The sequence below is a fragment of the Rhyacophila brunnea genome, unplaced genomic scaffold (genome assembly GCF_057557595.1).
Source record: "Rhyacophila brunnea isolate RB1 unplaced genomic scaffold, BYU_Rbru_1.0 scaffold_1, whole genome shotgun sequence".
Taxonomy (NCBI): domain Eukaryota; kingdom Metazoa; phylum Arthropoda; class Insecta; order Trichoptera; family Rhyacophilidae; genus Rhyacophila; species Rhyacophila brunnea.
This window is the reverse complement of record NW_028232751.1, coordinates 583278-596705: the sequence shown is the minus strand read 5'-3', so window position 1 is coordinate 596705 and position 13428 is coordinate 583278. Positions and strand designations below refer to the sequence as shown.

The 13428-nt window shown below is 33.5% G+C and overlaps 1 protein-coding gene across 5 annotated transcripts in view; it reads left to right on the top strand.

The window, feature by feature from the left end:
* Positions 1 to 13428, top strand: part of LOC147079327 (coiled-coil domain-containing protein AGAP005037) — a 608924-nt gene that overhangs the window by 188494 nt on the left and 407002 nt on the right. Inside the window, exons 1-2 of one of the 5 annotated variants that reach the window (XM_085940056.1) lie at positions 11787 to 12085; positions 12229 to 12551. The exons of the other annotated variants lie outside the window; for them this stretch is intronic. The gene's annotated coding sequence lies outside the window, so the exon portion shown is untranslated. Of the gene's footprint in view, positions 1 to 11786; positions 12086 to 12228; positions 12552 to 13428 lie in introns of those variants that run through there. 5 annotated transcript variants of the gene reach the window in all.

Sequence of the window (13428 nt, the reverse complement as noted above, 5' to 3'; positions counted from 1 at the left end):
CTTAGTTAATACAAAGACAGCTGGTCTACCAACTAAGTCAGCGTAGGTGTATGTTGACGGGTGTTAGAATGAAATCTCTATTGATATGCCTAAATTATCATGACAATAATGTCATATTAAAATGGTGATGGACAATTTTGTGAAACTGTTAATGCCCATGAAATCATTTTCATACAAATATGGTAAATAAGGTAAAATTACATATCTAAATTCTCACGTGGTTATATTGTAATGTAATCATATGTGAGTCAATAGTCATGTCCGGTTCTAGACGTCACATAGGCATTTTATTATTATTTATTTTACTATACCATACAATTTACTTTTATTGTCGGCAGCCCTGTATTTTAGTTTGTTGGCACATAAATGAAGTGTGCACTTAATTTGTGAATGTTTGCTAATATGACAGTTTTTATACCGTGGACGCATCATTTCAAAAACATCAACAATCATACTATTCTATTATGCTCCTTCTCCTATCCACGTGATACTCGTAGACCGATGCGTAAGGCATTGGATTCTCATATTGGGGTCGGGTTTGATTTCAGGTGACGTCCAGTTCTGCCAACTGTCGTTCAGAAAAATATGCCAGATAAATCGTAATAGATTTTTGGGTTTCCAACGTGTGTACTTCTTCACGTTGCTCAGAAAAAACAACCGTGAAAGTCTAAAACATTATAATATGCCAGATATCAGTGGTGAAGACTCCAATTCCATACTAGGCGATTATTTGAAGCATACCTTCTTAAGAAAATTATTTTTTAATTGCATTTTGATTATTTATACTTGATTATATATTCTATAAAATAATTTATTTTGCCAACTAGAGATGCCGTATGTGTAGGAATGTATTACACAGATCATTACAAAACAATCTGCAAAGGTTTTAAAAAATATACCACAGCGCGCCATCTGTCTTGACGTAAATAAAGGTCGGATTATGTTATGTTATGATAAAAGTTTTGAAATAATACGTCATTTGAACTGATCGCTTAATTTTATGCCGTCAGTGAGTTTTTGAAGTTTCATTAAATTAGTGTGTCGTTGACATTAGTGTGTACCTATTCATTAGCAGTAATATCGTATTATCTTCTTATTTCTCGTAAGTACCTATACCTGACAAGTGGGTTCTTTTCATCAGATCTTCACAGCCTACCTCTTTCCAAAAGTCACCCTTCGCCACTGCCAGATATAGTAAGAAAATAAGCTAGATGGCAGAAAAAATGGCAAATTTTCACAAAATAAACAATGCCTAGAGAACTAACATTAAAAAAATAAAATAATTATTGTTAACATGGTTTTTACGAAAACAACCATTGTTGATCATAATCGATAAATACGTCATACGGTAAAAAACCATTTAATGTACAAAGTGTATCTATAAAAATATTGTACCTAATATTAATTTTACCGGTATGATATAAAGTACATAAGGCAATAGTGTTAATTATCAAGCAAATCTGGTGTAAATATTCTAGGTTTTTATGAGAAGTTATAAGCTATATGCTATGTTGAAAAAGTTGGATTTAACGCCATGTGCCAGTTAAAAAGTTTGCAAGCCTATTAAAAAATGATCTATCAGGCAAGAAAAACGTTGGCAACGCTGGTGAGGTCACAATACATCTTTGTGACCTTTTCAGACCTGTGTATTTCTGTGATTGTTTTATCGCTAATATGTAGGTACGTCCACTACTACTAAACTACTGTAATTGGGTTTCATGGCCACCTGTTCAGGCCACCTGTTCAGGCAAACCATTCACAAGATTTTAGAATGTAACAGTTTTTATTGAGCATGCATACTTTGAAAACACATTAGATATGTATATTAAATTAAACCATGTCCGATCATAAGAAGAACTATTTTTTTAACGAAAAATGGGTGCTAGCAACTTGCTCAATCTATTAGGTCCATACTCTGGGTCCAAACACTTGCACAAAAAAATGCAAACCTAGAATTCGAAACCGGGACCAACGATAGGTATAGGTACATACTAGAAAACTCTGAAAAAAATGCCGAAGTTGTTAATTTCGTCCTAATTAGGTAGGAATCACGTCGCTCAAGTGGTATAACACATTGTCGCGATTTTTTTCTAGTAAGTAGGTATATAATATGGTATATCTGAGGTGTTTTCAAAGTATCTATGTTCGTATAATATAATGATTACTCAGCTGCAGAAATTGAAGTATGCAGCGCAGCGCTCACAAAGAGTAGACATTTCAATTTTAATCAATTTAATTGGTCGATGCGTAGGCCTCGCATTGCGCGACATCTCCCTCATTGGCCGCAAATGCCAAGCAATTTGTCATTTCCATATGGAGAGAAATATTATATTATACCAGCAGTGGACAACTTTACTGATCCCGGTAAGTCTACCTACGTTAAGAGTTAGGAACTTAGTTACCCGTATCAGATATGATTTATTTATACTCCTAATATGACATATACATTATTATCTATACGTTTGTAGCATAAAAGATTAAGTGCTACACGTATTTACATTAAAATTTACACTGCTGATGCCAGTGGCGAAGGGTGGAGGTAGGCTGTGAAGATCCGTCATAAATAGTACACACTAAACTTTGTCAGACAAACGTATTTTTTCATTGAAATAAGACTACAATTTACAGACGGTGTTGGTTTGTTTTTAAAATTCAATAAAATCCTGTGAAAAACAAGCCATAATAGATAATAGTAAAAAAATACTCGTCTGTCTATAAAATATCTAAAATTATGCAATTAAATCACACATAACTTTGTATATTTTAAAGATTTTTTTATCTATTATATTTTGTTTCTTTTATTTTGTTAACTGTCAATTCATGGTGGAACTGCATTGTATTGTTGTTTAATTTAATAAAACGCATTTTTTTGTAGTACTTATTCCACTTTTAATTAAAAGTATTATAATTGGAATAAGTACTACAAAAAAATGCGTTTTATTAAATTAAACAACAATATTATATTTTGGTTTAGGCAAGGCTAAATGGATTTTTAAAAGAATGAACCAAACAATATGTGAAATATGTATTCTTAATCCAACGAAAACAAATATAGGAATTCTATTTATTAATCTGTTTTGTGGTATTTATACTAGTCAAGAATAATCAAATGCAGTTATGATCAACAAGTACGAGCATTGAATGCACGGTGTAATTAATACTTTCTTATGTATACGCCCAAGATGGCCGTTTAATACAATATTACATACATAATATTATACAATATATTCTGTCAATTATTTTTCTTTTTTGTATGTCACAGACCTGTGTATATCTGATGTAGTGTAAGGGCCTTAGTTTCCTTTATAATTAGGTACAATCGGTTACGAACAAACTGTACTTAATGACTTCCCGTTGTCGGTTTCCTAAAAGCGGTGAAGTACGGTTTACGACTGGATTTTACTGTTTATTTACATTTAACCTGCGATCTGGATTATCTCAGCCCTCAATGAAAACATTACCAAAATGGTCCAACACACGATCATAGTAATCTGGACAAGAACAAAACTTGGGAAGCGTCAAGATAGGTTTTTTTAAATTTTTATTTCTTCTTCTTACGGCACCATATCAAGTCGTGTGTACTGTGTTATCCATACCAACCTGTCGCTCGTCACTGGAATATATAAAATCTGAATTCATAAGAACTAAATTCAGTACGAATTCAAATTCAAATTGAATTATTTTATATTTTTCATAAATTATAAATTTATCAAGTTCATAACTTGATATGGAAAAAAATAGCATTCTTAAGATTTAATTTATCTAAGTACTTCTAAGTAACTGTCAGTTCTTAGTGGAAAGACATTGTATTAAGTAAAATAAAACATAACATGTACCATTAAGAGCATACTTCAGCGAAACGGAAAATAATTTTTAGCAATTTCAGTGATTTTTTATGCGTTGCCAGTCGGAGAGCGATTGTAGACCTGTTCGCACGTCAATTTGTTTTGTGATGGCATCGGCGGAATTAATTCTTAAATCGTGTAAAGATTACTTAAAAATGTTACGTATTTACTCGAAAAACAAAACATGTCAATGAATATATTATTATTATTATTAAGTACTTAAATAACAATAAACATAACATTAAATGGAAGCAAGTTGAATTTTTATGACAAATTATGTTTTGTTTGTCACGCGTCGTTTACACAATCTGTGCGTTGCGTAGTCACGATCGTTTTAGACCGTTCCTCAGCTGAAGTATAGCCTTAAGTATTCCACATATTTTAACTATTATCAGCAAAACGGGAAGACCTTGCGGGGGATTAAATAAACTCCTTTGGTCTACCCCGGCCGTCCGCTCTTTATTCGATCGTAGTCGTACCCAGCGTTTACAAGCTGGTAGTTTGATGAAAATCCTGGTTTCCTCAAACTCCTGTTTTCCTTATAGAACATATACCTGAGATGATTTGTTGTTTCTTGTTGCCAGATCTGATGCTATCCTCGTAGATTCGGCCAAGCATCTTTCGCATGACTTTATGCTCAAACACATGCCGTGACAATTACTTACAGTAGGTAGTTAATGTTCTCTGATCTGTCGCACAATACCGGTCTCAGCAGATATTTGTGTTTCTTGATAGTCTATAGCAGTGGTCCTCAACCCCCGGTCCTCGGACCGGCACCGGTCCGTGGATCAAATGGTACTGGGCCGCCCAAGAAACATTAAATTATTTCCATAGTTTTGGATATCAGTGGAAGATGAATATCTATCTTTAAGCTGTAAAGCTATAAATTTATTAATGTAATTTTCAACATTATAGTTATGTCCATCTGTAACAATATAAGATTAAAAAAATATTACGTTAAAAACCATTTTTATTTCAGTATTAGTGGTCCGCGAAAGTTTTTTCCTTTTTTTACCGGTCCGCAGGTATAAAAAGGTTGGGGAACACTGGTCTATAGGATTTTAGGTAGAAACCATTATTACACATTTTTTTATCAAAATATTTACTTCCTCTATTGATGTCGTTCATTTTTTTTTATAATGAAATACCCTTTTATATTGGAAAAACTTTAGGTTTATTCTGTTTATACCTATTTTGCATTGTGGCATTCAGATAATATCTAATACTCTCAGCAGTGATTTTAAACCTTTTTTGCTTGGCGGAAGCCTTGAAGCATTTTATAAAATTACGGAGAACCCGTACCTAGATGACCCTTATTAACATCAAATTACAAAAGATAGTGTTAATCAGCAAAGTGCCTTTCATAAGCAGACTAACATTACAGTCCCTTACTATCTGTAACGTGCGATTTTGTGTTATTTAACTACCTTCCGCACTTAATTATTTCTGCATATACCTATATCTTAAACGGGTATATGCAAACAAATTTACATAAATAATAATCGGAATCCACCCTCAAACTTGTATTATTCGCATTTTTATCTTAATTTATAGCCTTTAAAAAGCACACTATCTACCTACCTCTACTAAAAATATATCGCAAGTAGTAGGTAACTAAAATCAAGTAACTAATACTTTTGCAAAAAATAATTATCTTCTGCATTTCTAATACACGTGTTTATCTGTAGCTAAAACTGTAGCTACAAAACTTAAATCCATTAGAATTAAAAATGTTAGTGCTCAGTGTTGACGTTTACGCCCACGATGGCCTAGCAAATTATGCGTCAGGTTTATAATTTCGAGGGTCCCTGGTTCAAATCCCGGGTCAGGCAAATTCACATTGGACCCAGAGTATGGACTCTCGTAATCTTCATTTATTGTAAAAACAAAAATCTATTAATTATAAACCATTTCTTTTATTCAATGATAATGTAACATTCCATAATATATTGAACATACATAACTTGAAAACACCTCAGATATATTATACCCACTAGGAAAAATCATATTTGAAAAAAAATACGATGCTCGCGGGATTTGAACCCGTATAAAAACTGCTATCGCGCCACTGTGCATTAACCAATTATGCTACGAGCCTCCTATCTAATTGCGACACTTTAAACTAGTAGGTCTTACATGAAATCGAACATCGTTTTTTTTTTTTTAATATGTATGATTTTTTCTTGTGGATATAATATATCTGAAGTGTTTTCAAGTTATGTATGTTAATAAATCTATTAATATACACCTCCACTCTATAGAGACATAATAAAAAATGGTGTCTTATATATTATTTCAAACGTTTCCATGGAAACAAAACATTGCATGGTAACTAGTAGCGACGCTCATTACCTAATACTCAAATCCTCAAAAATATAATTTTGTTATCCAATGTCGCCTCAAAATTTACTCGTCTGGGTATAATAATAATTTTCACTAGGTGGTTTAATAGTACTTTTGACGCGATTTCTCTAATCATTTTTTTTTTCAAAACACTTCATTGTTTAAAAATGGGTCACGGTATACTTTCCTTTACTCTATTACCAAGAAGATTAAGTGAATTTTTCCGGAACCCCTAGCACTGCTCTCGGAACCCCGGTTGGGAATAACTGACACAGGTTTGTGTGAATCGGCACTAATTTTATACTGACTAGCGTTAGCAAAAACTTTTGGTGCGTGACAGATCTAGTACTCGCTACCGCAAGGCCAATTCCGTAACATGAAACAATTTGCTAACAATCGTAGGTTAACTAATAATCGTATGTATGGAGGAATTCATTTGACCATAAAGTAGTTTATTTAAAATCGCTCTTTGTTATTGAAATAAACGGCCAAGTGTACGAAAAGAAGACCACATAACTATGTAACCGTAAAAATAATTAGTTTTTTATACAAATTATGTGCTCGCATTTTGTTAGTATGATGTTAATAATCGTGTCTAGAAATTTGTACGCATGAATTTCGTCGTATCACAGTCCACCATGAGCTGTTGTATCGGAAACAAATGGTCTTATAGCACTGTACGTTATTTCAATAGAGAACCATATTTTATTGTTAAATTATAAAGCAAAGCATGGCCAGCATTCTAATAATTTCTATGAGAAATCGTGAGCTGTTACGATGTCAAAAAACGGTTGATTTAGCTCTTACGTCACAAAACGTCTAAACAAGTTAACTTTCTAATTGTATTTACGTTGGCGATATAAACGGTAGGTTTTTTCTAATCCCAGAGTAGAAACTTATGAATTTGGCCTATCTTTGGCAGATAAGTCTGAACAGTTTGTAGAATTTGTTGGACACAAGATAAGTATATGTTATTATAATTTCATGTGTTTTATCATCTTAGAAATCTGATGTGTCAGGATAATATAAAATATAGTAGGTACATAATACCATAAAAGGGTCGGTACACCTATATAATATATTATAATATTCGTCTTGTCAAATTGGGAATAAAGAAATGGACGATGTTTATATAATATACTTACTTTAAAGATACATATTAATTTATTTTATATGATCGTGAAATATTGATTTTTCGAATGAGAAAAGGTTATGGTATGGCATAGTAATGATTAGGCTGTATTGCTAGGTATTTAAATATATTTTTTGAGCGGCCCCACAACGAAATATCAAAAATTTCTATCTGTTTCAGACAATTTTGAAACAGGTAAGCCCTATTTGTTAGCACCTATTTTTAAATATTTTTGGATAATTACATATTTTAACATATTTTAGGTTTAAGCACATATTTTCACATAAACACGAAATTAATTACCTAACACAATAACACTAGTAAACACAATGGAAATTTTAGAATCATCTACAAAGTCACTAAGTAGTGGAGCAAATTAATATTTAAAAAAATACTGCTGCTAAAATAAGAAAATGTTCCTGGACCAATTGGAATAAAAATAAGTACAAAATTAAATAGTGTTTTAAATAAAAATACTGGACTTCAAACGCTGCAGAATATTAAAGCTGTTTTGGAAAATCTATCAGATGCCTCAGATGTGTCAATTTTTTTTTTACTAAATAGTTTCATTTACATACTCAATAATAATATGCAGAAGTGGAAATGAGTTTTTCCATGTATAAAAATTTGCTAGGATCAAATCGTCAAAGATTCATTTTCGAAAATGTGAAGCATCATTTTATTATTTATTGTCATAAAGCATTCTGTTTGTAAATAAATAATAAATTAAACTTTTGAAATATTTTAGCACATAATTATGAAATTTTAATAACATATTTTATCTACATATTTTCGGTACCTATTTTTCATTTTTTAGCACCTAAGAATCCTAAGCCTAGTCATAACAATTTAGAAGTCTAAAAAATAGATGTTATGATTTTGCAAAGCTTACGCAAGTCGATGGTATGTCATTCCAAGATGAATGGATATTTTGCATATTATTACGTTTGGCTATGCCGTTGTAAGATGGCGTAGTTTATGTTTATGTGAACTGTTATTGAGATTGATCTATCACTTTCCTTTTCATCATTTTCTGTCAGAGAAGAAAGGACATAACACGGTCTATTATTCCTTGTCTCCGTAAGCTACATATTATTTGCTGTCTCAGAGGCCGAAATACTTGAGTCATTAATCCTGCTCGAAATCCAGAACATCTTTATTTCATATAGTTCTCATTTTCCTGCTGCATCAAGCCAGCGAACCGCGTGGATGCGTGAAATCTCTTCAGAATTTCATACTATAAAACTATAAGGGTCTGTCGTAAAGTTTCCACTGCCGTCACACGTATATTATGTAATCATTTTAATGATGTGAACTGTCAATTATTGAAGAGATACCATTGTATTGATTGATTACAATAAAACAAAATCCATATTATTATACAGTACTCTCGCGTTGCAGTGCGTATGGCAACTTTGGCATCCTTCCATCCGGGTTCGATCCTGATGAGGTCAAAAAATATTCACATAATCTAATAGAGTCGAACTTGGCTATTACGAGGAAGATGGGACCGACTTAATTTGCTCGTTATAAGCATTACTCGTTATATCAGAGAATAGGTATGTATTTTTAAAAGAGCGGTCACATACCACAAAAAGTCGAAAAAAGTCGAAAATAAAAAATCTGAAAACCATCGTAAAAATCCCCGAAACAAGCATGGCATTCATAACTACAAAAGATGGTGTTTATTGTACCTACTGACTTCACAATCCTTGGATTTTTTACTTATTTAAACCATATGCGTGGATAATTTTTCAATATTTTCAGCGAAAACACCAATTAGGTAGGTACTTAGACACTTAACTAGTGTCATAAACGTAATCCGATTCCGGCAGCATCCTGTCCGGTAGGATTTTATTGCTTAGGGCAAAATGTTTTTAAACGACCGAGATTTTAGCTCGGTATAACCGATTAGTAGCTCGTTATAAAAGTAAATAAATACATGGAGAAAATCATAAACTAAAATGTGAACGAATGTTTCCTAGTTACATCCGAGATCTCGCTGTATCCGTGATCGTAATAACCGAGTGCGACTGTATGTAAATTTCTCAAGCCTGGGAGTTTTGCCACTGTAACAAAAAAAAAACAAAATATATAAATATAAAATAAAAATATAGTACTTCACCTTGTCACGCCTCGGTGATGGGGTATAGGGCAAGCACAAGGTACCGCCACTTTCGTCGCTCCACTGACACGTCTCGCGCCTCGCGCCATGTGAGGCCAGCAGCCCGTATATCGCTATTATAGCACAGTTGCAGAGTGAGGGAGTGTCGGCCACAGCAATGGAGCCCTTGAGGTTGTGTCACAAGGGTACGGAGTGTCACATTCTCTGGATGCATTTGGTACACATGTCCCATCCAGGTGAAGATAATGTGCCGGACCACCAAGACGTTAGAGACGTTATCTGGGATTGTCGAATTCTGAGCGAGCGGAGGTGTTTGTTAGGGTCCGTCCACACACGGACCCAATTGGCCATCAACCGAGGCCTAATTTGAGGCATCTGAGAAATTTTCAGCGTCGTATGGAGAACAGGTTAATCGAATTGATTTCGATTATTCCGTATAGTCATTATCGAATTAAAATCTTGATATTTAGTAGGTATGTGGTAACAGAGGACACTTAATGTCACCAAGACTAACTGAGCCAACCGAAATCTTTTCTCTTCTCTCTAATTTCTTTCTTTAAGCACCACGTTATCCATATCCATATCGGGATAGCAGAGTGAGGGCCTTGCATAGTCCACGGCTGTATACATGACGGGTGGAGATGGGGAACCTAAAATCAGTACTTATTCGACATACATTTCTAATAAGGACCGTTTTCGTTTGCTTAGCTTGGAGATTAGAGATCGGAATTCTTAGCATGATTAATAATATGTATTCTATTATGAAAATGATCATAACAATCACTTTCTTACATTTTGATGCCAAGCTGCTTTCATGATATACTATCTAATACGTAATACATTTTTGTAACTTAACTTTTTATTTTCATATATTTACTTATATGTCCAATGAACGGTATTAAAGGGTGAATATTGTTTAACATGACAATTTTAACAGAATAATCCCGTCTATATTGGAAAGTAAATGGTTTGCGATTGTCACTTATAAAAGTCTTCCTTGAAAACGTTCGTAGAATATACGTTGACGTCAAGTTTTTGCTTTATCTAGCAATATCTTCTCAATGAACTGCGTTCGAACAATAAACACGGCTATCACCGTGGAGAAAATATGCACAACATTTTATTCAAATCAATGTTACAATTTAGTAAGGTGATAAGATGGTTTACGATTGTCGCAGATTATGCGTAGAATAAACATCGTTTGACTAGGACCAGACGACTAGAGTAATAAATTGTCACTGAGTTTTCATTTTATCGGCAAAATAGCATGTAAAAAATTAACTTCACACGGTAGAGTTGGGTATTTATCGAGAAAATCTCAATCTCAAGATTCGGGATTTCCCGAAATGATGAAATTTTTAATTCTCGAGATTCGGGATTTCCAGAAAAGAATTCTCGAGATTTAGGGAAATTTAAAAAAAACCTCTAAAAAATCCTAAAATCAGTGTAAAAATGACAAATTTAAAAAAAAACATGATTTTTTTATTTATGTAAGAACACAAACAAATATAAGTAGGAAAACAAAAATAATTCAAAATATTACTTATTAAAATAGAATTTCGAAAAATACGTCTGGCAAACGAATTTCCCTGATTTTGAAAAATTGCGCTCATTTTGAGTCGAAGTTGGCTTAATTGTGTTAAATGTCCCGATCAGTCTTTAACCGTTTTATGTTTTCTGTGTACTTTGTTCATATATAAAAATTGTTTTTTCAATTAATATTTGATAATAAAGAAATCCCGAATCTCGAGAAAAGATTCTCGAGATCCGGGATTTCCCGAAATGTTAAAAATTTCAATTCTCGAGATTCGGGATTGAAAATCTTGAAAATTTCTCGAGAATTCCCGTCGAGAAATTCCCGAAACCCAACTCTACACACGAGTAAGAACCATCGTGGAAAAAATATAAACAACATTTTTGTTCATGGCTTTGCTACCTGAAATAGTGTGGAAATGTTTGTGCTGAAAGGTATGTGGAATATATGATTGATGTAAAGGTTTCACTTTCCCGTCATATTAAGTCAATGAACCGCATTAAAGCGGGAAAACGGGTCGACATTGCTGAGAGAATAGAAATAAAATAATCGCAATTTCTTGCGGACGCTTTGGCCGCAGTATGAAAACGTACGTCGAAATGTGATTGATACGGAGTTTTCACTTTCCCGCCAAAACGAGTCGATGGACCGCGCAAAAAGCGTGAAGACGTTTGACGTTTGTGAGGAGGCGGCCGGGCAAAGAAGATCGTTGGGCAGGGAAGCGATTGACTCGCCCCCACTCGCTCGGCCTAAGTTCAAAAATACCCGTGCATCACAGAGCAACTATTTCGGGCAAGTGTAGTGTCAGACGGCAATGTTGTGTGTGTTGGTTGCGTACGTGTGCGCTAACCTTATTAACTACTGGCGCTCAGTGTAACATGTCCTTTCTTTTCCTTGTGTAACAATCGCGCGTGCTTCTTCGCCGAACGTGTTTTCTGTTTTTCACACCCGTTTTTATGACGGGACACTTTGTGTCGATAATATTCTGTGCTAGTTTCCTATGTCAATAAAGGAAACTAAAAGTTCCCTGCGTGCAGTTTTTGTCAATAAACAACAAAACTCAGATGTTTGCAGTTGCTGACAGCTTCTCAAAAACTGTCGAAATGGCTAGTAAACTATAAGTTTTATTCTATCCCAAATTAAAATTTAAAAAAAAATAACGTTTCACCGTATTTTGTTTGCTACTGGCGGGATACTAAGTGATACAATACAAATAGAACGTTCTTAATTTTGTTGTTTATTTTTACAGTTTTATCATCAATTTTACGTACAACAAAGTGATAACTAACGTAATTAATTTCAATGTATTACTAGTAGATTTAAAGCACTTGTCTAATAAGGATATCAGTGACAATCGAATAGATAAGATACGTCGATATCTATATCTAAAATTATTAGTGATTACGATTTCTGTTACGAATCAATACAAAGTTGTGTGATGTGTTTGTTGTGTGAGGTGACAGTGAGTTTCGTTGATTATTATTGACATCGGCTTAAAAGCCGTTAACAGTTTTATATTTTGTAACATTTCAACCAACAATCATTTCAATACGCCGTTATAGAAATTGCCAGGTAATTTTACAAATATTATTTCGTTGTTTTTTTAAGTCAAATATGCCCGAAAAATACGTCTTCATGTCTTACGTCTTACACCATAATTATAATATAACAACTTAAATAATGTATTATTTTTAACAGCAGAAAAGAGCTTGATTGTTTTTCTGATATGTATGTTACACCGAATGTGCAAAATTGCGTATTACCTACACGAAATCGTCAATATATTGCCTAATTCATTAATTAGACAACGGGCTTGCATTATTCATGAATTAGGCAATTTATCTGCCGAGTGCGTGAATTTGGCAGGGTATGGAATTCTTAAACTGTCAACTTGACAGTAGAAAATGTAAATTTAATACGGATGGTTTTATTAGTTATAATTGGACATAATATAATATTATTATTATTAGGTTAGGTTAGGTTAGGTTTTTAATTCTGATTTCAACTGAATGTCCATTTTGAGGTTAGCTAACAAGTGTCAACAAACTATCAAATCATACTATCACAAACAAACAATCGACTATTGCCTGAGACCCAAGCACGAATCAAATCGTGAAAATACCTTTTAATAAAATTCTTCCGTTATCATATTATAGTTCTAGATTTTTTTTTGGGCATAGTAAATGGATATGAACGTCATTGTAGTTATTGATTGGTATATTTTTATGTAATCGATGACGTTTGACACATTTGGTTAGTTTGATTAGTTGACCAATGCATGAGCATTTGACACATTTGGTTTAGTTGCAAAAAATACCACTGTTGCGCTACTATCTAATTTGCCAAATGCATGAACTAGGCAGACAAATTACTGCCGAATTCACGCACTCGGCAGATATTTAGCCTAATTCAAGATTAAAGCAACGGGCTTGTATTTTTCATGAAATAG